Source organism: Balaenoptera musculus, chromosome 2 (genome assembly GCF_009873245.2).
Source record: "Balaenoptera musculus isolate JJ_BM4_2016_0621 chromosome 2, mBalMus1.pri.v3, whole genome shotgun sequence".
NCBI lineage: Eukaryota > Metazoa > Chordata > Mammalia > Artiodactyla > Balaenopteridae > Balaenoptera > Balaenoptera musculus.
Window position 1 is genome coordinate 136,092,165 of NC_045786.1, and position 27,529 is coordinate 136,119,693.

Genomic DNA, 27,529 nt, shown 5'->3' on the forward strand with positions numbered 1-27,529 from the left:
TGTTTTCCCTTTGCCATGTGATAACATCATTCTTTCTGCTCCAAGAAGTAGGTCTACTCTTTCTTGATCTGCGTGCTACAAAGACAGCCACAAATTGTTGTGTTTTTATCTTCATATAGTCCTTGTTTTTTCAGGATGTGCTAGCCGTGGGATTTTCAATACATTAGTAACTTTCACTTCGGATTTTGGCTGTGAGCTCTTACTCAGGACTATTACTGGAGCTCCAAACTTTTTAGTCATATTCCTGCCTTCTCTCTTCTTAGCTTATCATGCATGTTCTGCCAGATGATGGGCTCATTCAGTGCCTGCTCGTCCGTCACCAGAAAGTGACTTCAATCCCTAACTCCTGAGATCTTTTTTCAAAGGTGTGATGGGGAGCTCTGAGGATTTCCAGCTTACTAAAATAGCTTGACATGTCCCCCAAATGAAACTCATCAGCCCCTATTCTCCTCCCTTGCACAGCGTTTGGGGACCTTTGACAAGAATTTATTGAGCATTGACTCTCTGCCAAGGATATGGATACAGTGATGAGCAAATACAAAAGTGCTGCCTTGTGGAGAGTATGGTCTAGTGAGGGAGAAAGACATCAATCACATAATCATACTAATAGAAAATCACAACTGTGACCAGTGCTGTGAAGAAGAGGAATGCATTGCAATGAATGAGAACCTCTCATAGGGTGATTCAATCTGGTCAAGGAAAGGTGGAAGATTTTCCTAAGGAAGTGACTCATGAGCTGAGGTAACTAGTAAAGAGTGAAGGAAAGAGCATTCAAGACAGAAGGAATAGCAAATGCAAGTGCCCAGTGTCAGGAGGGAGCATGGCAAGCTCAAGGGCTTTTAGAGAAAGAAGTCCAGCGTGGTTGAAATTTAGGAGGCATATCTTCCCACAGTTGACATTTCAATATCCTAATGTGCTCAGTGTCCTCTGATGACTTTGAGATTTTTTAGGCACTCCTTGTAAATAATTTATTTAAAAGTTGGGTAAGGCCAGTCATGTTGTCAGTCCCTGGAGGAGCCATTCACTCACAGTGAGTTTCTTGTGTCCAAATCTATGTGTTTGTATTCAAAAATGGAATTATAAAGTGTCAGAACCAGATGAGACCTACAAGATTACTTAGTGCCGAGTTCCCGGTTACAGATGAAAGAATTCAAGTCTGAAACATCCAAACAATAAATTGCTTCTCAGAATGGATGTTTTCTTAGGATGGCTCACTTGCAGCTTGTTTTTTTACCTCCAGAAAAAAATATTGCCATTAGAAAATTTTGTTTCAGTCTTCAGCGTACTGCTGACCTGAAGGGCTAAGCAAGACACTCGGAAGCATGTGATATTGTTCACTCCATTTCAGTGAGGAAAATGCAGTTGAGCTCAGAACATAATTACTGAGCTCCCACTTGTGTTAGGAGGTATAGATACAAAATGAGTAGATGTGTTGTCTGCCCTCTGAGGTTCTTTCTGTGGGGTGGGAGAGATGGCCCATAAATAATAGCAAGTGGGCTCCAAAACTGGAGTATGCCCAGGGCATTATGGGAGCACAGAGAATGGCCACTTAGCTTAAGACGGAGATTTAGGCAAACTTCCTATAGGAGGTGATGCCTGAGCTGAGTGTGGAAAGTTAAATGCTGAATAAAATTAAGTAGGGTGTTTAGGTAGGGCGCAGACTTGAACAAAAGCTGAGAAGTGTGAAAGTCCCTGGTGAATCTGTGGGTGGAGTGGAAAACTACTAGAATTTTGGTAGTACTAGAGCCTAAAGATTGAAGTATGGTGGAACATAAGGCTAGAGGGGTTGACAGAAATGAAGTTATGCAAGGCTTAACATTCTTGAGAAGTTTGAATTCTGTATCACTTAGGATTTGGCACCATTGCCTGTCACAGGCAATATAAAATGACAGTGGCTTAAACTAAATAGAAATATATTTCTCTTCCCTGTAAAGAATCTGGAGGTAGGGTGTCCAGCTCTGCCATTAAAGCTCCATGGAGTCCTCAGGGATGCAGATTTCTATCTTTTCTATTCTGCCGTCTTCAAGGTCACCTCATGGTCTAAGATGGTTGCTGCAACTCCAGAAGTCATCTCTATATTCCAGTTCCAGGCAGTAAGAAGGGCAAAGGGCACTCCTTCCAGCTGAGTCAGCTCTCTTTAAGGATCCTTCCTGAACTTCCACACAATACTTACCATGGAATTGTCCAGAACTTGGTCACATGGCTGTACCTAGCTTCAGTGAAGGCTAGGAAATTACTACATGGCTATGTTCTAACTAAAAATTGGGTTTCTCTTATTAAGGAAAAAGGAGGAAAATAGTTATTTGATAGAAAACCTGCACTGTCAGGTACAAATTTCATACCAGGAAATTTGGCTTTATGTAACAGGTAAAGGAGAGTCTTTGAAGAATTTTCAGCAAGTTGCATGACATGAGTGAGTGGATTTATATTTTACATGTATTTGGCAGGGGTGGGGGGAGTGTATGGACATGTGCATGTGGGCGGCAGGGGAAGGTTCAGTTTGTGGCTGTTACGGTGCTCTGGGTAAGAAGATAATGAGGCTCTGAACTAAGATATTGATGGTAGGGCTGAGGAGAAGGGCATACATTTATGAGATATCAGCAAGTAGAACAGACAGGGCTTAGTGACTAGGTGGACCCAGGGCATGAATGAGAAACCTGGGGTCATTCCTAGGTGTTTAGTTAGAAGTTTGAATAGATGATGGACAGTACCGTTAGCTAGGAGAGACCATGAGACTAGGAAGAGATCTCAGCAGAAGATGAAGATGAGAACTAGAAACATATGATGTCAGGTACTTGAGCCACATTCCAGTGGAAATGCTAAATGGGCAGATGGGTTTGAGTCTGAAGCCCAGTGAAGGTGGGCAGGAACTAAATATTTGGAAGTCATCAGGACATATCTGTTAGTTCAGATCATAGGACTGGATGAGATCATCCAACAACAGTGTCTTAAATGGAACAGTGAGCCAAAGACAGAACCCTAGGGAATCAGGCCCCATTAGAAAGCTGCCTAAATTTGGCTCTGTGGTTAAACAAAATACTGATACACTGCATCATTTAGAGTAAGTGTCCCCAAAGTACAATTCCATTTAAAATATAATGCTACAAAAAAATAGAAAAGCATCACTTATTTTAAAGTAAGTTTGAGAGGCAGCATATGTTCTTTGAACTGAAAGAATGCTGGGCATGGTTTTCAGAAGGACCTAGGTGCTAGTCCCAGCCCTGCTTCATGCTGGTCCTGAGGATGTGGGTGGCTTGCTGAACACTCTGAGCCTGTTTGCCTGTCTGTCCAATGGGGGTACCATTGACATAGCTTTCCTGTAGGGTGTTGATGAAGCTCCAGTCAGGTGGAAATGGAAACGTGAAAGCTCTTTGAAACATGCCACATCGATAGAGATTATTCATTGCATACATGCTATCGGCTGATTTGCACTTTCTCTGTAGCATAGGCTTGAGCTGAAATTTTGCTCATGATGCGTCCTCAAAAATAGAGAATTCTTCACAGAAATTGGAGTTGTGGCTTGTAAAAAATCAACCCTCTGAAGACCAGTCTTTTTTGGAGGCGTGGGGATCGTCAAATAATCCTTTATTAAATTATTTTTCTCTGTAGTTCTTGTAGCTGGGAATTTCAGCACACCACTGTTGATGTCATCTGTGATGTTGTGAGGGGGGGAGCCATCAACATTGCAGCCCACAGATGGGCAGTCCCCAGGATCTCTTTAATGGTTCCAGAGAGTTCTCTAGCTAAAGATGGATGCCACCTCTGTCATGCAATGTTGACAATCTCATCAAAAGTGATGCTTCCACTCTGTTTGATGTTTTTCTGCTTCCTTCTGTCTCTTGGTGATTCCTTGAGGGCTTTGATGACCAGAGGCAGAGGCAGAAGGTACCATCTTAATCTGGGCCTGTCTGTTCTGAATGGTCAGTTTCACTGTAATCCTCAGACCCTTCCAATCACCAGTTGCCTTGGTGATGTCATTACCAACCTTTTTTGGAGACAGACCCAGGGGGCCGATCTTGGGGACCAGAGCAGATGTGGCACCAAATTCCCCATCATTGCACCTCAGGTATACGACTTTGATCTCGTTGGGGTCGAGCTTAGGCAGCATGGTGGAGGTGGCTGGTGTCAGATGAACTGGGATTTGGGATGAATGAAGAAAGTTGCACCCTGGCCTCCTCTGAGCTAAAAGCTGAAAGGAGACCAATCTTTTTACAGTAAACTAAATCTGATTATGCTTTCCTTTCAAGCCAAATAATTTTCTTCGTATTTTAGCCATATTTTGATATCATGTATAGTTAATATATTTACCATGTACTTATCATAAGTCCAGGGCTTTCCTTAGGAAGCCCTGGAGCATAGGGGACAGATTGTAAAACTTGAAGACTATACTATTGCCTTTTGTTTAAATGTCAGCTGCCTCTCTAATGTATGGGGGAAACAGTCCAACTCATTTTGAGTTTACTTTTTCTGGTATTGAAGCAAATTTTTTTGTTCATTTGAGGGGCGATTCAAGAACATTTTTGGACCATCACTGGAGTAAATATCCTGGTACAATTTCTCCAAGGATCCAGATTAATGACAGAAAGAAATTTAAGCCCTGAAACACTTTGATTGTTTCTGTACTTATTAGATCAGAATACTGATCCTGGCATACATCATCAGTGTTTGACCTTTGCATGAACAAAGGCTGTGGTTATTTGGGACTAATTGATATATGTGTTAATTGATTCCACTGGCTAATGAAATCAGACCACCAGGCTTGCTGTATTCCCCACCAAATTGATCCAGCAATCTACTGCTTCATTATAATTAAACACAATCTTGGATTCATTTGCTAAGCTCTAAAAATATAATTGTTGATCTTTAGGTACCAGATGAACACTGCCATTTGTAAAAAGTGATTCAGTTGTACAGTTAAACAAATGCCTATGAAATGCCTACTTAATGCAAAGCTTTATGTCACACCCTCAGAGACTAAAAGAAGAATAAAGGAAGGCCCCGCCCTCTAGCTTGGGTTACTTATTCATTCCTTTCACACTTAGGTGTTGAGTACACATCATGGGCCAGGCACTGTTCAAAGCTCTGGAAATAAAGCTGACAAAACAACCTACCCTCCAGGAGCTTAAATTCTAGCACAGGTAGTCAGACAAGCAAAAAGTAAGTATATTGAGTGTCGGGGTGATAAACTCTGTGGAGAAAAAGCTATGTCAGGGAAGATAAAGTTTGAGGAGAATGGTTTTACTGTTTACACGGAGGATTAAGAAAGGCTTCTCTTGTAAGGGCTCTTTGGGCAGATGAGCAGAGACGTAAGGATGCCAGGAAACAAGCTCTCTATGAATAACGGGGGGAAAAGCATTCCGGGTGGAAGGAACGTCAGGGACACTGTGGGAGGGGCATGTGCTCTGCGAGGTCAAGGATGGCTGTGCAGGGAGGTCTGGGGCAGAGCGGAGGAGATGATCCAAGCTCTCTCCCTGATTCTACCACACAGAATAATAGCCACGTGTGCTGAGCATTAATCTCATGTGGACAAACACCTCTGGAAGGAGTTGTACCTATTTAATTTTGCCTTCTTATGACATCTCTCCAAGGAAATGGTGTCATCCTTCTTTTACAGTCAAGGACACTTGAGGCTCTGGGAAGTAACTTGTTCAAGGTCATGCAGCCTATGGTGGAATTCCGTCATCCCACCTCAGGTGTGAATCCATGAAGGTGCCAGTTCCTCCATCCTGCAGGCCTTGGCACGTGCATTTCCCTTTGCCTGGAACGCTTCTCCCTCTCTCTGCCAAGGGAATGCCTGCTGATCTCTGCAGTCTCTGCTTAGTTGTCACCTCTAATGGGAAATTCTCCTGGACCCCCTTGCCCCCCACCTCTATCGGGGTTGGGTGCCCACCCTCTCTGCTCCCGCGGTGTCCTGTAATACCCTTCTCTCAGCATCCTTCCTGGCCTATGCCTCTCTGCGTATGGGCCGCCTCGTGAGAGCAGGGACCATGCCTCTTTAACCCAGTATCTATCACCACTATTATACTGGTCCAAACCCATGATTTGCTGAGAAATCAAGGTAGTGTTTTTTTTTTTTTTAATAAATGAATGCCTTTTGAGAATTTGACCTACTGAAAAGAATGAGCATCCATAATAGTATTTTTCAAATGATCGTTTTAATTCTTATGGATTTTAAAATTTTGGATTTTCATTTTGATGATAACATACATCTTTCACTCACTATAAAGATAAAATTTCTTCCTTGTGATTGTAATTCTCAAGTGAAAGATATTTCATAGGAAAAGACAGGTCTATCAGTGTTTCTTCACATGTTCTTTCAAAAGGAGCTGTACAGTACTTGGGTTTGAGAAACAGTGGTGGTCTCTGCCATGACCCTTCTACACTGGATGACTTAGATCCATAGAATTTGTAGCAAATTTAAGTTGTGTACTTTTCTGCTTTAGGTGATGCTAATTCCTCTCAGATTTACATCAGGTCTGTCTGCTATGTTCAGAGGACTTCAACAGTAATCTGTTCCATTTTTTTATGCCTTTCTGCTAAAAGGAAAGGTAAAAACTTCTTCAAGATCATTTTTACAAACCGGACATTGTTTTGTAAGTTCCTTAAACCTATCATGTATATTTTACATATATGACTATGTTAGAAATCCTGGTGATTTCACTTTTTTTACAGTTACGTGTAAGTTATCGAATACCATCAATACCCTAAAATTATTAAGGGGCTGTACAAAGATATTTTTCTCATAAAGATGTGTATATACAGTCTTGGGTGTACGGGTATACATTCGTTAGTGAGAGCAATGATTTTCCCCTGTGTTTTTTATTTTTAAAATAAAATTGATTCTTCTCTAATTACGAAAGTAACATATAGTAACTGTTGAAAATTTAAAATTAAATAACCTATAACCCTACCACTGAAAGATAATCATTTTCTTCAGATGTATTTCCTTAGAGTTTTAAAATGTATTTACTTTAAAAAAAAGAAACAAAATTGAGGTCATACTATATATACATTTTTAACCTGATTTTTTTTTCACTTAATTTGTCATGACCATTTCCCCCTATCATGAAAGCCATTTACATTCTCTTTTAAACCTAATATTACATGATACAGAGTGGTCTACCATATGGACCTACTTAATTTATAGTACATTTAAGCTGATTTATTAATAATGGTGAATTTATTATATCCTTGTACACATCTATTTGGATCAGTCTTTGATTCTTTTCCTGGAACAGATTCCTGGAGGTATTACTGCTGAGTCAAAAGGCATGCGTGTTGTTATAACTTTTTTTCCTGGGGTTTGAGGGACCTGGGTTCCAGTTCTGCCTGGCCACTTCCCAGCTGTGGAATTTTGAGCAAGTTACGTAACCGCTATAAGCCTCAGTTTCTTCATTGATAAAATGCAGATCCTAGAAATGCACACCTGAGTGGTGCATGTGAGGCCTTTAGCCCAGTGCCTGGTATGTAGTACATGCTCAGTAATGTTCACTTTTTGAACATTCTTTGGAAAAATGCATCAAAGCACATGTTTTAATGATGAGTATTGGTGTTACCCAGTGGGTTGTATTAGTCTTTCCACTTCACTCCACCACCACCCCCATAGATCTTAAGTGTACAATTTGTTTTGATGAGTGTACACAATAGGTAATCAATTCTGTAAATAACAGATAGAACGTTTCCATCATCCCAGAAAGTTTCCTTGTGCTCCTTTCAGTTAATCCCTAATCACCCCTATAGGCAACCAGTGTTGATTCTATACAGATAGTACAGGATGTGAATATCCATATTAGGATCCTGAAAATAAAACCACTTCTCAGTAACGTCCCTGTGAGTATAAGAGGATGGGGTTCTTTAAAGTGACTTTGTGAGTGCAGTGATGGTCATGGTTCAGAAGAAACCTCCCAGAAGAAGACCTCATTCCTTGTCAGCTTTACTCTCTGTAGAGAAAATAGTTCCAGAATGATAAACATCAGCACGTCAACAGTGGTTGTCTGAGTATCTGAGGGAATGTAGGTGGTTTTTATTTTCCTTTTAATGCTTTTCAAATGTTCTACATTGAACAGACATTGTCTTTTTAATCATTAAAAATATTATTTTCAAAAGAGAATCTCAAATATGATATTGAATATACCCCAGTACATGTTTCTCAACATGATTATATCAAAAATAGGTACCTTGCTGCTGCTGTACCAGTTAAGTTCTGTCAAGCCTTGACCTTCAGGCTGTGATCACTCCTTGTCTGTGAGTCATCATCCTAGTCTACTCAGGCTTCCGTAATGATCACCGTAGACTGGATGACTTAAACAACAGAAATTTATGTCTATACTTGTAGAATCTGGGAAGTCCAAGAGCAAGATGCTGGCCATTTTGGTTTCTGGTGTGGCCTGTCTTCCTGGTTTGCAGACAGCCACTTTCTTGCTGTATCTTCACATGCCTGGTGGAGAAGAGACGAGAAGCAAGCTCTCTAACGTCTCTTCTTATAAAGGCACAAATCCCATCATGGGGGACCCACCCTCATGACCTTATCTAACCTGAATTACTTCCCAGAGGCCCCATCTCCAAATATGGGGTGGTCAGGGCTTCAACATATGAATTTGGGAGGTATGCAACCATTCAGTCCATCGCAGTGGTTCATTCATACATTTATTCAATTGTCAACGTTTTCTATTATGTGAAGCAAGGTGCTTTGCAACTACTTGATAGTACAAAATCTACCTGGAAATAATTTCAGCCCTGAGGAGAATAGTACCTGCTGGAGTTGAACACACCATGGATTGACACGAGAGAACAGCTGAGGATTAGATGAGGGCATTGTCATTCTTTTGGCTCACTGAGCTATGTATGTTAGTCTTGGAGGGTATGTTTTCCAGTTGTGTTGAGACCAAATCCTCCTCCTGGATCCCAGTACTTAAGCCTGGCAGGAGAAATAGCTAAGCGGAACGTGGTATTACTGTTTGCCTTTTGATAAATAGTCTGCCTGAAAGTGGAATTTTTTCCATTGTCTTGCAAATGTCAAATTTTACTTATCAGCAAACTTCCTAAGAGGAAATGTAACTTGGTGCAAGCGCCCTGTTACCATTTGGCAAAAATGCCCAGATATTGATGAATTTCTGGGTTCAGCTGCAAAGAAAAGTGAGTGAAACTGACAGGCAGACTGCCCCACACCTTGGAGAATGACATCACTGAGGGATCCGGTTCCCAAAGTGTGTGCATGGTGCTCAAAATGGGAAGGTGGCAGTTTGACTGTATGACCTTTCATTTCTCTTTCCTCCCTTGGCACTGCTCCTCCAACCTCCAGAATATCCCTCCAAACCTGCTTTTTCACATATAGAATCTCTGTCCTACATTCTTGATACTTCCCTGATCCATGTCCCATTGACACAATTTTTGAGCCTTGGGATTGGAAGGAAATTCACAGTTATATACCCTTCTTTTTCAAAGCATGAATACCTAATAGCCTGCTGAGTGGTCATTTTGTCTATATTTAAACACCTCCAAACAAAAAGGAACTTGTTCCCTCCACTTTTAGGCATCAATGACTTGGAAATTTCACCTTTGTATTGACTCAAACAGTATCTCTCAGTATCTTCCATTCACTGGTTCTGAACCACATATAAGGAAGAAACTGAAAAAACACAAATCTTCTAAAAGAAAGCCTTTCAGATATTTGGAGGCAATCTGGTTCTTCCAATGTAGTTTACCTGTCAAAGAAGGAAATATGATTAGTGTGATATTGTTCATTCTGGTTATCTTTTTGCAATCACTGATTTCTGAGCAATCATAAGCCATCCATATAATTTTTCATTCTTGATTCAGTATCTATTTGATGTGTTACATTCTTCTTCTCTAGTAAAATCAGCAGCATCATAACTAGTAATTGGTTAACTAAACTGAGTTGTGATGTTAATAGCTCATGTTACTCCTCTTAAATAAGACTTGGGCTTTAATTGAATTTTGTTGATGCTGATTATAGGGGTAGCAGGCATGGTGGGAAGTTGATTGTTGATGTGACTTCAGAATAGGCTCTTCAGAGTTTCCTTTTGCAAAGATGAGGCAGAGGATGAGCACAGGTGTGGGGATGGGGGAGATGAAGACCTGAACACCTCAAGTTAGAGGTACCTGTGGAACGCCTAGTCAACTGACCCATCTCAAAGTTGTAAATACCAGGTTAACATTGAAGACAGTGGCCATAGGCTCCAGGTTGATTGCGTGGCAACAGTGTGCAAATGAGGCAGTACTGACTTACAGTTAAGAGCAAGGCTTTGGAATCAAACTTGGATTTGAAACTTACCTCCACAGTGTACTAGCTCTGTGATACTGGATAAACTCTTTAATTCCTCTAAGTCTCAGTTTCCTAATCCATAACATGGGGATGACAGTTCTGCTTATCCCATGAGGTTATTTTGAGAATTCAATTCATGCTGCTTCTTTATCCCCGTATCTGGTATCAGTTACTTCTCCATACATGTTATCAGTTATAAAGAAGAAAATGATCCAAGGAAGAAACTTGAACAGTGAACCCATTTAAGAGGTGGACAGATTTAATAAGGAAAGGTTAAATAAATTACAGTATACCCTGCAGAATATTATACAACTATTGAAAGAATGAATGAGTTAGATTTACATTTATTCACCTGGGTGGTTTTTTCCTGATAGATAAATCAGTGAGAAAAATAAGTTAAATGGTTCATATGCTCATTTAAGTCCCATTTTTTGCTTAAAAAGAAAAAAAAGTAGCAAAATCCAACTGTACATAGATATGTGCGTGGAAGAAGTGGTGGGAGAGCAGATACAAAACAAGCTTGGGATGGGGTGGACAGTTCTTAATTTTTTGTTAGGTATCTTCATATTGTATCACACTGATTGTAGTGAGAATGTGGTACCTTTGTGATTTTTGAGAACCAATATTTTTAAATGAAATAAGCAAAAGGAGTGGGGGATGGGCAGAGGAAGAGGAGAAATCAGTCAGTAGGGAGTGAAAGGGAATTGTCAGCAAGGGAAGAGATGTTCTCCAGGGGGTGCAGGATGAAGAGCCAAGATCCTCAGGCTTTTTCTCTCATTTGTCACAGCTCTATCAGGGCTTGGCATCCAGAACTTTGGTTTCCTTGTTCATTTTCATTTGGTATCCCTCCATTTCTGGCACATGGTATAGCAATATTTCTTCTTTCTTCTCTTCATTTCTGTTTTATTTCTAGCTACTGAGCTTGTCCAGGGGAACACATTGGGGGAGATAAATGATATGAAGATGGGTATAAACAGGGTATTAGTTATTGACTAAAGAGCAGTGTCGATGTAACTTAATTAGGTGAGTTAATGCATACATATGATAAAAAAAGAAATGTTGAGCTATTCTAAAAAAGATTACAGTGAAAGCTAAGTCCAGCTTCCTGATTTCTCTTTCTCAAGGCAACCAGTTACCCATTTCTTGTATGTCCTGCCAGAAATGGTTTACATATACACAAGCTCTGTGTTTCCTATCGAAAAACAAATGGTGCTATAGGATACACTTGAAGATTTCCTAAGCCTTTTGAAAAGACCAGCTCTAAACTCCTGTAAAAAGCTAGCAGTTTTGAGCCTCCTTCTCTTTTCCAAGCAGGGTCTGTGGGTGAGGGTTCAAACCTGCAAAGAATTCTGCTCTTGTTGGAGAAACTGTGCAGGTCTGTTCAGATCATGCAACAGGCTTATAAAAGTTTATTGCAGTTATATAGCTACAAAGAGAAATTTATTTCCAGCCCTACACGTCGTGCAGTTGCATCAGTGGTTATATTTATAACGGGATTAAGGAACAGCAGCACACACGTCCACGCTGGCCGCATGGTGCGTGCTTTGCTTTGGTGCAGAGTGGTCATTTACCAGCAGCTTCTCAAACCCCTTTCTCTGCAAAGCACTGGAGCAGGCACTGTCAAAGGGAGGAAAAAATCAGACGTGAGCTCTTATGCTCTGTAAACATGTGGAAGCCTTCCAGATCTTGTGAATTAAGCAAGAGAGGGTGTTAAATCTTTGTTTAATCCAAGCAGTGAGAAGCTGGCCCCTCCCAAGTTTGCCCTTAGTGAGGATTTTAACACTCCTTTGACAAAGAAATGGGTCAGAGCCATAGAGGAAAGCAGGTGATAGTGAGTCATGAAATTCACCCTTTAGAAGAACAGCTCTTGCCATCATGAGCCCTTCCTGAGTGAGGTACCCAAGGCTCTTGTGTTAATTCTTGAAGGGAGGGAGGGAGGGAGGGAGGAAGGAAGACCAGTTTTTTTGGTTTGTGTGTGTTTGTTCTAATTCCTTCCCTAGACACTGGAATTGAGAAAAATAGTCTGTAGCGGTGAAATTAAGACTTAATTTACAGCTTGGGAGGAAAATTTTGACAAAGCGAACCTGAGATCTAAATGCTGTCAGGCTGGCCGCTTTATTGCTACTCTAAAAAAAGGGGGATTCAGTTTGGGCCTAAAGAACACTGAAGTTTTGTTTTCTTGTCTGTGAAGAGACAGGTTCAAACCTGTCAGAGGCAGTTGCTGAGTTTCCTTATGACTGACTTATATGTGTGGCATTGATTTTTTTTTTTTTCCCGTAAGAATCTTGATGAGTAATTCAGAAAGTTAAAAAATAGCAAAAAAGAAAGAAATGAGAAAAGCTAGCCAAGGTCTGCCCCAGATGCCAGGAAGGTTCCACACAGACGGGAAAAATCTGTGACGTCTCTGTTTGTTTCTCCCCATGCAAATACTCAGCCGCGCTCCGCAAAGCTTGAGTGCCCTATCTATTCAGCTGCCATTTAAGAAATAGGACTCTGTTCTCCACAGCTTATTCCTTGGGGTTTCAGAGTGTAAAATATGAAGTGTGTATAATCACAGTTCCCAGCATTTCTTGGCATTTCAGCTTTGGCAGCAAGAATGGGAAAAACTGAAGCTTTTATGGCTGGGAAGGCTGAGTGTAATCTTTGTACCGTGGCACTACCAAAGGAAGTGAGTATGTTAAAAAGCACGTTCCCTCTGAAGTCTGTCTGAGGGGCTGCTGGGCTTTGTGCAGTTTGCTGCAGCTATGGCATATTTTTATGTTCTGTTTGCATCAAAAGGAAGAGGGAGCATCGAGGGCTTACTATGCAGAGCATTTTCACAGTATCTCATTTGATGCATGATCCAGGAAGGGTGGCCTGGGTCATACTTGGTGTGTAAAGAGTTAACTCTAGAACTGATAACTTCCCAGAGAAGCTCAAGATACTGTACTTCCTAAGAATGAGTTCTCAAGATAACAACTCAGCAAAGAGTTAAGATGAGAAGAATTCAGAAAAGAACAAGCACTTTCAAGAGAAGAATTTCAAGGAATTGCTTTAACTCTGAGTGGGTAGCTTACATGGTGAAGAGGTAGGTCAGCCCCGTGTCTTAGTTTTCCCAGGGAAGTTCCAGTTTGCTCCTGTGATTCCCCCTTAATAGCACCCCCCTTCTACTCAGAGGCCCATTTTGGACAGTACATTGCACAGTCACCCTACAAAGAGGTGTCCACATTCTACAACTTTTTCTTTTTTTCTGTGAGATGGCAGAACCAAAGAAAAGGGGATATTTTTTAGAAGTTTAGAGGGTTCCCCTTCTGTAGGAAAGGAATTCTCCCATCATTTTCTTTTCATGGACTATTCTCTCCCAGGCCATGAATTGGAAATTTAGTTATTAACCACTTAGAAGTATCTTTTTAGCATTGGTCACTGTCTTAATTTGAAAGACACATGGAAGAAAATTGCTTTTCCCCTGAGTCCCATGTTTTATTTCCTTTGCATGATACTTTAATATATTTGCATGAGAAATAAATTTGTCAGTAGTCATAACTTTATGGGTCCACATTCAACTACTTATTTATGCATCTGTTAAGTCATTCATTTATTCATGCAGCAAATATTCATTGAGACCTACTTTGTGTCTAAGGATATCATAGTGACCAAGACAGGCCAGGACCCTGCCTACAGGAAACATGTATTCTAGTGTAAGCATATAAAAAAGTAAAAGTAATTACTTGTGAAAATGACATGGAAGGAAATAAGTGCACTTTTCATGTTTAGTTTTACTCGATAGAGCTAAAGAAAGGGGAGATGAGAGAGACAGACAGCTACCTCTCTGTCCACTTCTTTCGTTGCTGAACGGGGTCTCAAATAGCTTCAGAATAGGGACCAAAGGGGACACTACAGTCCCACAGTTCTAGCCAAATAGAACTCATGTGTCTGTACAACTAAAGTTCAGTTTAAAAAAGAAAAACAAGGAACCCAAGGCCAGACCACATTTGGCCCTGGCCACTCATTCACTTCCTCCAAAACTCCCAGATGTCCTTTAGCTCCACATCAGTGCCCACAGGCCTGGTTCAGTCTTCCATTGCAGTAGGTCCCCTTGTGGGTCTCTCAGAGGAAACGAGGGTAGTATGTATTAGAATGTTACAACCACAGGGAGCTTTTCCGCCTCACTTTGGAAACAGTGAACCATCCCTCCCCAGTTTGGATGGCGGCCAGACTCTGCTCCAGGAAATCTGATGGAATATCCCAGCACTAGCAGAAACGTCATGAAGATCATCTTTCATCATGGAATTTCTACACACTTCTATGGAGCTCCTGTGAGTCAGCAGGAGGAACTCCACCGCACTGTGGCCCCGGGCCTCAAATCAGAGAGGCTGTGGCAGTTTCCCAGCCCCAGCTGGGGGGTGTCGGGGGGGGTACGTGGTGTTACCATACATGCCAGCCCTGGAACGCAGGCTCCTTCGAGTGGGCGATGATGACCCTCCCAAGCCAAGTCTGAACGCCTTGGCTTCTTGAGTGGGCTCTCTCTGGAAAGCTCATCTTCCCTTCTTCTTTAGCCATCACCCACCCCCTGCCACTCTCCCAGAAAATTTCTCTTCAGTGCCAAGAGTGAGTCTCCTAAAAAACCAGACACTATCCTTAACCTAGACTTTCACGAAGGATGGGAGAGGCTATCAGTCACCTGCCCTATGGCTCCATGGGGCTCTTTCTCAGACCAAGAAAGAAAGAAAAAAACAACCCCTAAGAAGGAACCTGACTGCCTCTTATTCCCTTTGGCCACACAGTGACTCCTCCTGAACAGACGTTTAATGCAGTAGGAAAGTTCCTGCAGCCAGTGGCCTTCCACAAAGCCTCTTTTAAGGCACTGGTGTCTTCAAATGGAATTACCTGGACTCTGTTTTCTTTGAAGGTGAATGAATATGCATAAGTCGTAATTTCCCTGTTAGTAGCTCCTTCCCTTTGGTTCCCCCAGCCTTTAACACAGCAATTGACAAGGGGAATGCATACTGAAAATTACTATATATCCTTGATTGCAAGTAACTGAAGATCACAAGATGCTGATGGTGCCTGATATGATGAAAATGAGGATACTGGCAACTGGCAAGTTTTTTTGTCGTGAGTTTCAAGAAACTCCCCTGTTGCAAAAGCATTAAAGGGGATGGAGTGGGCACAGATCTTAGCATCAAGGCAATACAGAGGTTGGAGTCTTGTTCTTCTCTAGGTATTGATAGGGGTGTGTTTTTTTTCCCCCTCTCTAGGCACAGTGATGGAGGATGGCTTGGTTAATGATATTATTAAGGCCATCCTAGTGACATCCATCCAGGAAGCAGAAATCTAGGTGGCCAGAAAAGTGTATGATCAGCTGACTTTGAAAGCTCTTCCTTTTTTCTTCTGTGCTAGTCAGGCTTCTGCATGAGGACAGAATATAAGGGCAGTGGTATGTGCAGACACCCACATTTTCCACTGTGTCAGAAAAGCAAAGTCATTCTACCCCTCCCCAGTTTCTGTCTTGGTAGATTGGTACTCCTGGTCATTTCTTTCCCCCAAATGGGGGATCCCAATCTCAGATAAGAGGAGGTTTGGCATTACATAGGATAAAGGTGAAAAAATGCTGGTCAGGTGGTTGGGTTTGTCTCACACATGAGGCCCTATGCTGTAAATGGTCTTTCTTAGATGGATTTCTCATGTCTGTAAATGTATCTCAAAGAGCGGAGCTTGAGGGCATTACTTCACTCAGAACTTAAAGTCAGTTTTTTTGCTCTGCTCTCAAGACGGTGCTACTAATTAGATTTGTAAGCATCCCATTTGGCGGCACTTCTTTCCCATCCACGTTCTCACCTTCCCAAGGTGAGCATTATTCTGAGTCATGTCCAGATTCCTGTAATGTGTTATTAACATGGGCGGTGGGACTGCGTCAGTCCAGGGTCTGGAGAGCTGTGCAGAGGCAGAAGGGAACTTCAGAAAGAAGCCCCAAACCCTGCCAACTCTCTTCCAAGGTACCAAGCCTCAGCCCCCTGCCAAGAGGTTTTGGTTTCCAGGAATCACATTTGATGCAGGTTGTGAGTTATGGCATCAATGTGTGTTTGTCTTAAATGGACCTTTTGGTTTGGAAAGTACCCTTCACCCCGCCTGACATACTGTGGTGCACTCATCTTCCCTTGTTCGGCTGGGGTTTGCAACATGCAGGCTCAGAGTAGACCATCGTTAAGTCTTTCCGTGGCCTTTGTTTGACCATGAAGGAGCCGTCTCCACCATTCAGTTACTCATTCAGTTACTCATTCAGTATGTCCTGCACATCTGCTTTGTACTGGGTTTGGCTCTGAAAACCAAAAGATACATAAAACAGGGTCCTTGCCCTCAAGGCTTTAGTCTATTGGGGGCTCCAAACACATACATAAATTGACAGCTTAAGACATGGTACCATAAATGGTCAAAGTGAAACGAAAACAGAATGTGATGAGAACACAGAAAAGGAAGCTATTAATTCTGATGCAGAGGGTCAGCAGAGGCTTTGGAGAAGAGATGGCACTTGAGCCATAGGTTTTTAGTTAGCAGCAAAATATGGAAATACTTGCCAGGTAATTGGAACAGTAGGGGCAGAGGCCTGGGGGCAGGAAGTGTCCTGTGCTGGGGAATCATGAGGACTCAGTGTGACTGAGGGACCAGAGCAGGGGGCGGGTGGCAGTTGAGGTAAGTTGGGGTGAGAACATGGGAGGTTTTGGATGTGGGCTAGGAAGTTTGGGTTTTATTGGCCTGTCAGTTGAAACCATCAGAAGCTTTGGAGAAAAGAGACTAATAGGAAATTAGTGTGCTGTGTGAAATAGAGTGCAGAGGAGCAAGTCCAGAAGCCAGGAGTTCAGGTAGGAGTCCTTGGAGTAAGTCAGGTAAGACCTAGTCATGGTTTGAAGCAAGCCAGTGCCGGTGATGGAAAGGGAAGAGGGATGGGAGATGGAGTGGAGGAAAAGCTGAGAGGACCCTGGTGAATTGGATATGGGGACCAAGGAGTAGGCATTCAAGATGACTCCGAGATTTCCCGCAGAGAACTCTAAAGCTTTTTTTTTTTTTAACATCTTTATTGGAGTATAATTGCTCTACAATGGTGTGTTAGTTTCTGCTTTATAACTTTTAACTGAGTGATGACAGCAGTGGGTAATGTCCAGTTTCATCCTTTTGGGTTTGAAGGGTTGAAACATCCCTAGTAGCTTTGCCCCCAAATCAGTTAATGGCTAACTTCTCAGGCATCTCTGGATCTCCAGAGACAGGTGTCAGGGTAGAGGTTTCAACTTGGGAGCCATCTGTCCAGGGTGATATTTGAATCCATGGGCTTCCGCTGCTCAACCGGGCAGACCGTGTGCTGAGCATCTCCAGGGAGTGCCCCTCCGTCAGGGTCTGTGATGATGTGTGTGATCACTATGAATGTCCTAGGCATTGGTGGTAACACGTCTTGAGAAAGGGGTGCCTTTCTCTAATTTGCACAAAGGTGCCATATGGTGTAGCAGCTGTGCTGGAAATAAACCCAGGCAAGGGCCAAGAACAGAACCTCAGGGAACCGCCTACCCTTCAAGGGAGGGTGGAGGAGGAGGAGCCCAGCAAGGAGACACTTAGGAGTGGTTAGAGACGTGAGAAGACTGTGTTTATTAGCTGCTTTGGAACTTACCTGACAACGTAGTCCCACTCAGTGAACTCCCATCTTACTTCGGTTTAAGGATTCAGGTGGAGCCTCTGCAAATAGTATTCCTGAGTTTTCCCCCTTTTCACATATCCCACGGGTTTTTCCCCACCCCAGCCAATGGGAGAGTTAACAATCTCCATCCGGTTAGGACCTAGAATTATCAATTCTGTGGCTCTGCTCCCTGAGAGCCAATACTGGGCAGGTGAGCAAAATCCAGAGTGAATAGATGTCTCTGGAATGCCCACTCCAGAGTGTCCCCTGGTGGCTCCAAGAGAGCAGGCCATGTTCGCTGTCCCTAGGAAAGGACACTCCCTCAGGCCACTCACCCCTGTCACATTTGGCTCCAGCCAGCCAGAAGTCAGGAGTTGCTGGGGCCACTCCCAGCCCAGAACCGGCAGAACCTCTCTGATGGCCCTGAGTCCTGACCTCTGAGGGCCTGGCAGGGCAGAGGAAGCTTCTTGCCTCCTGAGCCATGCAAGGAAGAAAAGGCATCCCCAGAGCAATGGCTTGGAGGGTGTCTCGACTCACCTGTGGCACAAAGCTCACAGCCTCCCCGACGTGTGCCAGCAGGATGGTATGAACGCTTTTTGCAGAAGAGAAAGCACGAACCCTGCCTTGGCTGATGAGTCTCTCCCATGTAGACCTGTTGCTGCTGCCTCCCGGCATTTGTGACCTCGTTTGCATTGATGGAAAGTTACAGGAGGAGGGAGAGCACCACCTTCCTGGCCAGGAATGTGTCACGTAACCCAGACCAAAAATTCCGAGTTCACATCTGTGTCAACGGGACCCAGGCGCTATAGGCAGATAAAACATTGTTCAGAATGGCCATAAAACTCAGAGTGAAACTGGGGTTCATCAGAGTGGGTGGAACTCAATGGCTTGTACATTATCTACATCAGTCAGTCAGAATGTTCTGTTTCAAAATAATCACTTTTTTCAGATCTTAAATGTTGGTGATTTTTCTTTCATCAGCTGATCCTTTATTTTTCATTTGAATGAGGAAGACTCCCTTCTCCAACAGGGAAAAAAAAAATCACTTGTTCTGTCTCTGGGGCTTGCTCGTTTGGCTCCTAACCATAAGTGAAGCTAGGGGCCCTGGCTTCAGAAGCCCTCATGAAGTCTTGGGATAATTTCATACACTACATCCTGAAAATGTGGGCGATTACCTTACCATTTTAAAAGAAAGGTCTCTGAAGCAGAGAGGAGGGGAGAGAATTTTTCCATGGCTTCAAAGGGAAAATCTAGGAGTAGAGCCCAAGAGGCTGAGGTTCAGGAAATGTGTTCTCAAACTGCCTTCTCTGGAAAATGCAGGGAACCACTGGTTCCCAGTGACAATTTTGGATTTATCAACTTTCAAAAAGAAAGTAGTCCCATATGATGGGAATTGTGTTCTTTAGTTTTGGCTTAAAGGATTTTCTGAGATTTTAAGTCGATTCTTCTGTAATATTCTGTCCCTTCTGGTTTTGGAGTTTTCCATGAGATGCCTTTTAAAAAAAAAAAATCAGATGAGCTTTTCAACTTGATGAAGGACTTCAGGAATCTCATTATTCCTTTTCTTCCTGGACTGACCTTTTAATTTTATGCAAAATGTACAGGGGTAATTTGTCTTGTCTGGTTATAATACTACACTGTTGTAAGGATGCTTAATCACCAGGCACACACATTAGTCATGCGCTGTTGTACCTACAAGCCCAGCTTTCTTATATTAACTCTAGGACTAGATTGAGAGCCAGAGTATTGAGTACAACTGGCTGGGTGGCACAAAGAAGTCACCACCAAATGCAGAAAGCAGCTCCCATTATTTCTTCCTCATTTCCTAAGCACCCATTATGTACAGAATACCAACTAGGTATTTGAGGGAGATACACTGGCCAGAAGAATTTTATACTCAAGGGGTGTATGGGTAAAAGGCATGTAACCAGAGTTTAGGGTAAAAAACTAGGGCTTGTTCAGTTTAATCAGCACTTATTTGCCCACTCAGCCCTGTGCCAGGCACCTTGCTCTGAGGTTAGAGAGCTGAATTAAGCATGGGAAAGACCTGCAGGGAAAACAACAATTACAGTCAGTGCAATCAATGCTATAATTAGAAGTATGCAGCAAATTCCCCTGGAGCACAGAGGAGAGACATCATGCTTGTCCAAGGAAGGGACGCAGGAAGTTTCTGAGGCACAGAGGCTTCAGTGAGACTGAAGTGGTCAGACAAGCCCAGTAGAGAAGAAGGAAGGAAGATGCTGGCCAGAGCTCCTCAAACTATCTGCAGTGGTAAACCAGTGGATTTTCTTCCTTTCCAATCCATTTAGGACCAATACTTGTATAAAATGTAATAAAAGTAAATTACTAGAAAAATGAACTTTTAAAAAGACATAAATAGAAGCCCAAATTTTTATTAGATTCAACAGACATGAAATTACTGTTGAATAGTTATAAAAGTTTCTACATGCTGATTCTCAAGTTTTCTATTTACTTCATTGCTACTTCATTCATTTTCTACCGCATTGTGGGCCAGTAGCAGTTTGCAGGTAAGTACCAGTCCGCGGACCACACTTTGAGTAGCGCTGCTCTAGGCACAGGGAGCATTTGTCCACCAGAGAGCACGGTGCTCATCTGGGAATGTAAAGCAGGCGAGGACAGTGTAGGGAGGAAGTAAGGCTGGCAGGGCAGGCAGAGGCCCAGTGGTGGAGCATTACGGATGCTACAACCAGACAGGAGCCTCTTAAAGTTTCAGACGTTCAAGGGACAAGATCAGAACTGTAGTTCTGAAAAATAACTGGTAGAGCATGGAGAATGGAGGAGAAAAGGGGAACGAGACCAGTTAGGAAATGCAGTGATCCACCTGGGAAAAGATGGGCTGAATAGAGACCATGGCAGTGTGGTGCAGAGAAGGTATCCAGTTCTAAATATAATCAGGAGGCGTAAGTGTCAGTTCTTAGTGATTGACTGGATGTGAGCAGTAGAGAGGGGATGTCATTGAGTCCCATCCCATCATTTTACAGATGAGGAAACTGAGGCCCAGAGAGGTGGCAGAGCTGAGGCAAGAAACCTTGCTTTCTTGCTTGGAACAAGTGTCCTTGTCCCCTGACTAGACAGTGCACCAGATAGTACCTGCATTCCAGCTTGACCGCCTGACCCCCTGTGCTGCCTCTGAGGAGAGGGTAGGATGTGTGTCCCTCAGAAGGTTCTGGTGCACCAAGATGCCAGCCTGCACACTGCCCAGCAGCACTCAGCCAGCCGACCTGACTGCCTGTGCTCTCTGCTCATGGCCACTGTCTTAATGACAGAATCCACTCCCAGGTTCACTGTGTCCTGTAGTAGTCAGTTAAATTCAAAGACATCCTGTTTAGGAAGTCAACAGAATTTTTACTATCCTCCTTTTACAGGAACACAGGTTGCTCTCACCTATCAGCCAAACATGAACAGGCAGTCACCAAGCAGGGCCAGTTTTCCTTTCTCTCTTGGATGGAATTGGTTTGGTTCTAGATGGGACAGGAAGGATTCATGTCTGGAGCGGGGTGGACTTGAAAGTGTGTTCAGAGCCACAGAGGTTCCTGGGGTACTGTCCTGGTCCTAGGTCACCTCCAAGACAGGACCCCAGCAGGCAATGGCAGCTTCATGTCCGCTCCAGAGGTCCTAGATGGGTGCCAGGGTTCCAGCACAAACCAGAATCAACCAGCTTCCTAAGAGTCCCCCACGTCCTCCCTTAATCCAGCTTCACTGGGGTTTCAGGACCAAACCAACACCAGATGGCGGAGGGGGCGTGCTCTTCAGAATATCAGCCCTTGGGACTTCCCTGGTGGCGCAGTGGTTAAGAATCCATCTGCCAATGCAGGGGACACAGGTTGGATCCCTGGTCTGGGAAGATCCCACATGCCGCGGAGCAACTAAGCCCGTGAGCCACAACTACTGAGCCCGTGTGCCACAACTACTGAAGCCCACACGCCTAGAGCCCATGCTCCGCAACAAGAGAAGCCACCGCAATGAGAAGCCCAGGCACCGCGACGAAGTGTAGCCCCCACTCGCCGCAACTAGAGAAACCCCTTGCGCAGCAATGAAGACCCAACACAGCCAAAAATGAATAAATAAATAGATAGATTTATTAAAAAAAAAGAATATCAGCCATTTATTAGGGGCTCAGTAGGTGCAAAGCACGGTGTTAGGCACCAAAGGGAACTCAAAAATACAAAGATAGAAAAATGAAAACAAGGAGGCACCACCTTGGAGATCACATTTTAGTTGGGAAAATAAGAATCATAAAATAGCAGCAGCCCGAAGCAGGATTTTGGAACTTGTACTCTCTGCCTGCCCCTTCCTTTGAATACCTGTGACCATTGTTGGCTTCCTGTGGTATAGGAAGGCGAACACCAGTGCAGTGGCCTTGATAGAAATTCTTAAATGTAAGCATGGTACCCGGAGTTGACTGCTCATTTGTGAAAACACGTGATAAAAAATATTAATAGATTTAGACACACTGAAAAGATACCTTCATTTATCACCATATTGTTTAAACAGTGAACAATTAGAAACAACATCTCCCAAAAGTGGCCTTGCAGGAGCTGGGTTTTATCACATCATTGAATGTATGAGACCCATCTCCATAACTGGGTTTATGTCCTAAATAATTAGGCAGGGAGAGGGTAGAAAACGAGGACCGGGTGTACCAGTGGAGTTTTATTTGATTGCATTGTGGGATGTGGATCCCATGTCAGTTCTCCAGAATGGAAATAAATGTCCCCAGCCACAGTGATGGTACTGATAGCCAACAGCAGGATTTAGTGACTTCCCTCTCCTCCTCCAGCTTATTCTGCTTGAAAGAGTGGATCACCTGTAGTGAAATGCCTGGCTGTTCAACTTAAACCAACCTTTTCTCGTTGTGCCGGGCAGGGCTACTGATGCTGAACAGAGATCTTTGTTCCTACATCTTAGTGCTTCAGAAAGTGGTCTCAGCAAAGATGTGCAAAGGAGACGAAGGTGCTGGATGATGGCGTTGCACCAGTTCTTGAGACATTTTGCTCGTTGTTGGCGCCAGGCTGGGGCACTGCGTGGCACGCTGCTTTGGCTTCTCGCTCTCTTCCCCGCAGAGCCGTTTATAAGCCAGATGTGTCACTTAATAACCCAATAGACCTCCCTGCCTCAAGCTCAAAAGCTCACAGTAGTTACTTAGAATTTATAAAGTCCGTGTATCCTCTCTACTGGTTTTGATTCTCATAAAAATCTTAAGCAACCGGCCATGCTGTTATCTGTTATGTGTTGCTTTGTTGTTGTTGTTGATGAGGAAATAATAGCTAAATGCTTCCATAGCACTTCAGTGCATTGTGGGCACTGTTTTAAGCAATTCATATTTAAAACACTCATAATTCCCATGAGGCAGGAACTCTCGTTATCTGAGTTTCATTGTAAGGAAATAAACGCAGAGTGATTAAGTAAATGGCCCAAGATCACACACAGCTAGTAAAGAATAGGGCCAAGATTCAAACCCAGGATGCCGGGCTCCAGAGTCCCTTAACCTCACACTACACTACTTCTTAGGAACAGGCAGACAAAAGTCGGTCGAATGACCTCCCTAAGGTTGCCTGGGGGAGGGGGAAGGAAGCAGATTGAAAGAGGCAAATGGGGGCTGTATTGCTCCGTAAGGGCATAATCGAGTATTTGCCCATCCGTCATTCTTGGCCACAAGTCCAGATTTGCTGTGTCTCCAGAATTGGTCACTCTGGATTTGTTACCAGATCATCAGCATGGACTGTGTGTGGTTCCCTAGGAAATGTAAAATATGCCCCACTATTATTGCTGCATGAAACCTTATATTTGCAAAGGGTCTTTAATTGCCTCTGTAATATACATATGGGAATATGTGTAATGTTGTGGCATGGATTATTTATGGAATGAAATCCAGGGTTAGTAACTGTTTAGACTAAGGTCGATCACCTTGTGACCTTAACAGTGTTTTAACAGAGAAACTGAGGAGCTGGGGAAAGTGACCAAACTGAAATAGCCTTTACTTATTGGATCAAGATTAGTCCAGCATTTAGGCAAGAAGAATGTTAGTCTCCTCTCAAAAGGTATGTTCATCTGCTACTTCTGCTTACAAGTTTGGTGATACTTTCTAAAGTAAAACTAAGATGCATAAGCTAAAAGTACTTTTCCCCCTGATTTGTGAATTCTGTTGACTTTTAAGATCTTAGGAAGTTATGATGACTCTTACGCATTTAACAGATTACCTTTATTAAGAAGAATACTACTACATAAAATTGGCGAGTCTTTGGACAGTGTCTCCACAGACAAGTACTCACATATTTCAAAGTGAACGACTTAAATGTCTGTTTTGAAAAACCTGGGCTCTTTGGTTACAAGACCAAGTACTGGGAACAGACTAGGTAGGTATTCAGGAAGTAGCAGTGACTTCTCCCAAAGGGAATATCTTAGGGGAAAATGTGATGCTTTGCACATTTTCTCTGACATGCGCAGCGTTAGGAGGAAATCAGTAAAGTTCCTTCTTGGAAAGGAACTCAGATGTGTGTTGCTGTCCTGAGTCCAGCCTGTGATCAGTAGTCTGGGAATGACCTGTGGAATATTCCAGGCCTACCCTTGGAGTTTGTAATCTGATTGGGGAAAGCAAGACTTTTTATGCAAAACATAATTAGAAAACAAAGCAGTATTGACTATAATCCAGAACTAAGATGTGAGGTTCCTATTCAATTCTGCGGGCCTGGGAGTGGTTCTGAATAGATGTCCTTGGGTTTTTTCAGAGACTTCCGTTTAGATGGCTCAGGTTTCTGCTCGGATGGGGAGAGCAGGTAACCAGATGAGACCTGTTGATGTGGCCAAAAGTTCCTGTTCAGGTCATCCGAGGGCTCCCTCCCTCCCCACCCCTCCCCTGCTCTTCCCGCCCCTCCCTTCCCCGCCCCTCCCCTCTGAAATTGCTATTGCATAAGGTATTACTAATGCTGGCAAAGATTTGTGTTTAGCCATTTGCCAAAAGCAGCCTGCATATCCCTTCCTGGGGTTGAGGCTAGAAACTCTACTCCTTCCTGTCATAAAACATTCCTCCTCACCCCCTCCCAGCAGTACCCACGTCCCCCTTCACATGGTCTGCAAGGCTGCATGTTCCTTCAGCAAACGGCTGCACCAGCTTTTGCTGCTTGTTTGCCCCAAGCTGTAACCCTGGCAGAGGAGGGACATTACTGTTTCTTCTCAGTGGACTGGCTTCAGGGAACCAGCCCCAGTGACAGGATCTAGTCTCATTAGTCAGAAGAGCCCTGGGTTTCCTTAGAGGGAACCAGCCGCAGCTAGACAAGTTAAGATGTCTCATTGTCCCTTACACTGTCTCCATTGTCTCCAGAAACCATGGATAGCATTTCCCTAGTGCTGTGTGCCCAGTAACGTTAACAGAGTTTCACTCTGTGAACCCGTTTGTTGGTATTGGCACCGTGTGTCCAGCATAAACCTGGTAGGATCCATCTGCCCCTGCCCACCGCCCCCCCCTCCTCCACGGCTGCCCTGATTGTCATTAAAATCTTTCTGCTTAGGAGGGAGCCATGCTCTGCTTCCTCCTTATTGGAAATCTTTCCATCCTTCATCTTCATGCACGTGCCCTGCGGACGGCCAGCCAGCGAGGGTCACCTCCCCGCCTACCGCGACCCCAGCTTGCAGGCTCTCAGCATCCCTGTGACTCGCCGATGCTCTTTGTGGTCTTGCGAGATGAGAACCTCCATTTCCTTGTTGGATTTCTGTGGTTGGGAAGCCACGCTGCCCTGGCAGGTAGTTTTCCGTGGATCAGCTGCGCTCGGCTCTCTGCAGTCGGGGGGCCTGCGGAGTTAAAGCAGGATTCAGCTTGTTGATCACTTTGTGCCCCCTGGACCATCAAGTCCAGGTATACCGTTGGGCCCAGCATCTTTCCTGTGTGGTCGGAGCTAGGCCCAATGGCCAGGAGTTCCCTGACCACCAAGGGGCTATCATCTCCTTGGTGTCTTTGTCTGAAGCCCTCCACCCTGCCTCCGGCTCTCTCACCGAATGCTGCCAGGTATCAGGTAGGAAGCGTTTTGGCAAGAAGTGTCGGTGAGAGAGGTTTTCTTGGCAACTATAAAATAAGAGTATTGTAAGGAGTGCTAAATAAATTTGTGCCGCTTCAGCCAGGGAATTTCACCCCTCCTGGGAGTGTGGGGGTTGTGGAAGGAAAAAATATATATCGAAGGCTCAGCTGCAGGTTTGATGGCTCATTAGATGGTCCTAAGGAGGTGTGTGATCTGCAGTGTGGACATTAGCCAGACTCATTGCCTCTTGCATTTGTCCAGAGAGTCAACGAATGTTTTCTTTGCACTTATTTTTCCTACCATAAGACAAGGCAAGGGGCAATCTCTCAGTCCCTTTGCTCAAGTTAAGTTGGTCCTGTGTGTACACAGGGGTGAAGGTGGAAACAGGCGGCCTGCATATCAAGTGCACCAAACACCAGCACAGGGTGGAGCGCAGCACCTGGCCTGTGGGGGTTAGTTTGTGAGTCCCTGGCCCCGTTTTAAAGGGAGTATAATAGCCAGACTCGCCACGGAGTCATTTTTGTAATCATTTCCCATCTCAAATCGCCGTTGGGAAGAAATATGAAAAGGTAGGGGGAAAAGAGCCACAAAGGAGCCTCTAACACTTCCTGGGTTGGAAATTGTTTTATTGACTTTCATGTACCAGAAAGTAAGTTATTTCGCATTTACCTTCATAATGATGAATGTTCATGCCTCATGTGTTTGTTCTTAAGCTGATGTTGCAATAGATCAGCCTCACAAACACCAGATGGATTGTCACTTTATGAGGACAAATGGCATGGGGACCTCATTTAATAATTGGGAATGTTGCTTCTTTTAGCAAGGGCCTCATTTTCGTCCTTAAGTTGGTTAAGACTACAGGGACATGTCGTAGGGCTATTGAAAATACCAATGCTATCCACAAGCATTGGTAATTTCAGTGGTTAAAAAAATGAGCTTATGACAACAGGTCAGAATTCTGAGTCTACAAATGTTCACATTCCCTAAGCAAGTAAGGTGATTTTTTTCAACATTCCCTTACGGCCTGGGTTCCAGAATAAATCCTTTCTATTCCTACCAGTAGATCACTTTCCCTTCACATCTTCCTTGGGAATTACAGCCTTAAACAGTAGAGAGACCAAAGAAAAGCCAAAATATGTAAATACATATCTTATGACGTTTTGCTGGTTATCAAAGTAACATGTAATTCCTATAAAATTTAGAAAATACAAAAGAGAAAAAATCATTCATAAACATATCACCTAGAAATAAACTTGTAATCTTTTTCTTTTAGCTTTTCCTACCTCTCCCTTTTCCCTCCTGTCTTTCTTTCTTCCCTCTGTCCCCCACTCCAACAATTGTAACATAAGAGAATATTGAAAATACAATTTCGTGTTCTGCTTTTTTATTTAGAATTGTATCAGTCTGTAAATAAGTCGTGAAACCCAGCAGCTATAAAAAGATTGATAGATTTGACTATATAAAAATATGAAAGTTACCATAAATAAAACAAAAACAAGCTGAACAATAATATTTGCAACCCATATAACAAATTACTTCTATCCATAATGTATAATGAGCCTCTAAAAA

At 43.4% G+C, this 27,529-nt stretch overlaps 1 protein-coding gene and 1 pseudogene across 1 annotated transcript in view; one reads left to right on the forward strand and one right to left on the reverse strand.

Moving 5' to 3' along the window:
• The window catches only part of PRKCH (protein kinase C eta), a 221,531-nt gene that overhangs the window by 162,625 nt on the left and 31,377 nt on the right, over positions 1–27,529 (forward strand). The gene's annotated exons all lie outside the window — the stretch shown is intronic.
• Positions 3,210–4,123, reverse strand: LOC118891159 (annotated as a pseudogene).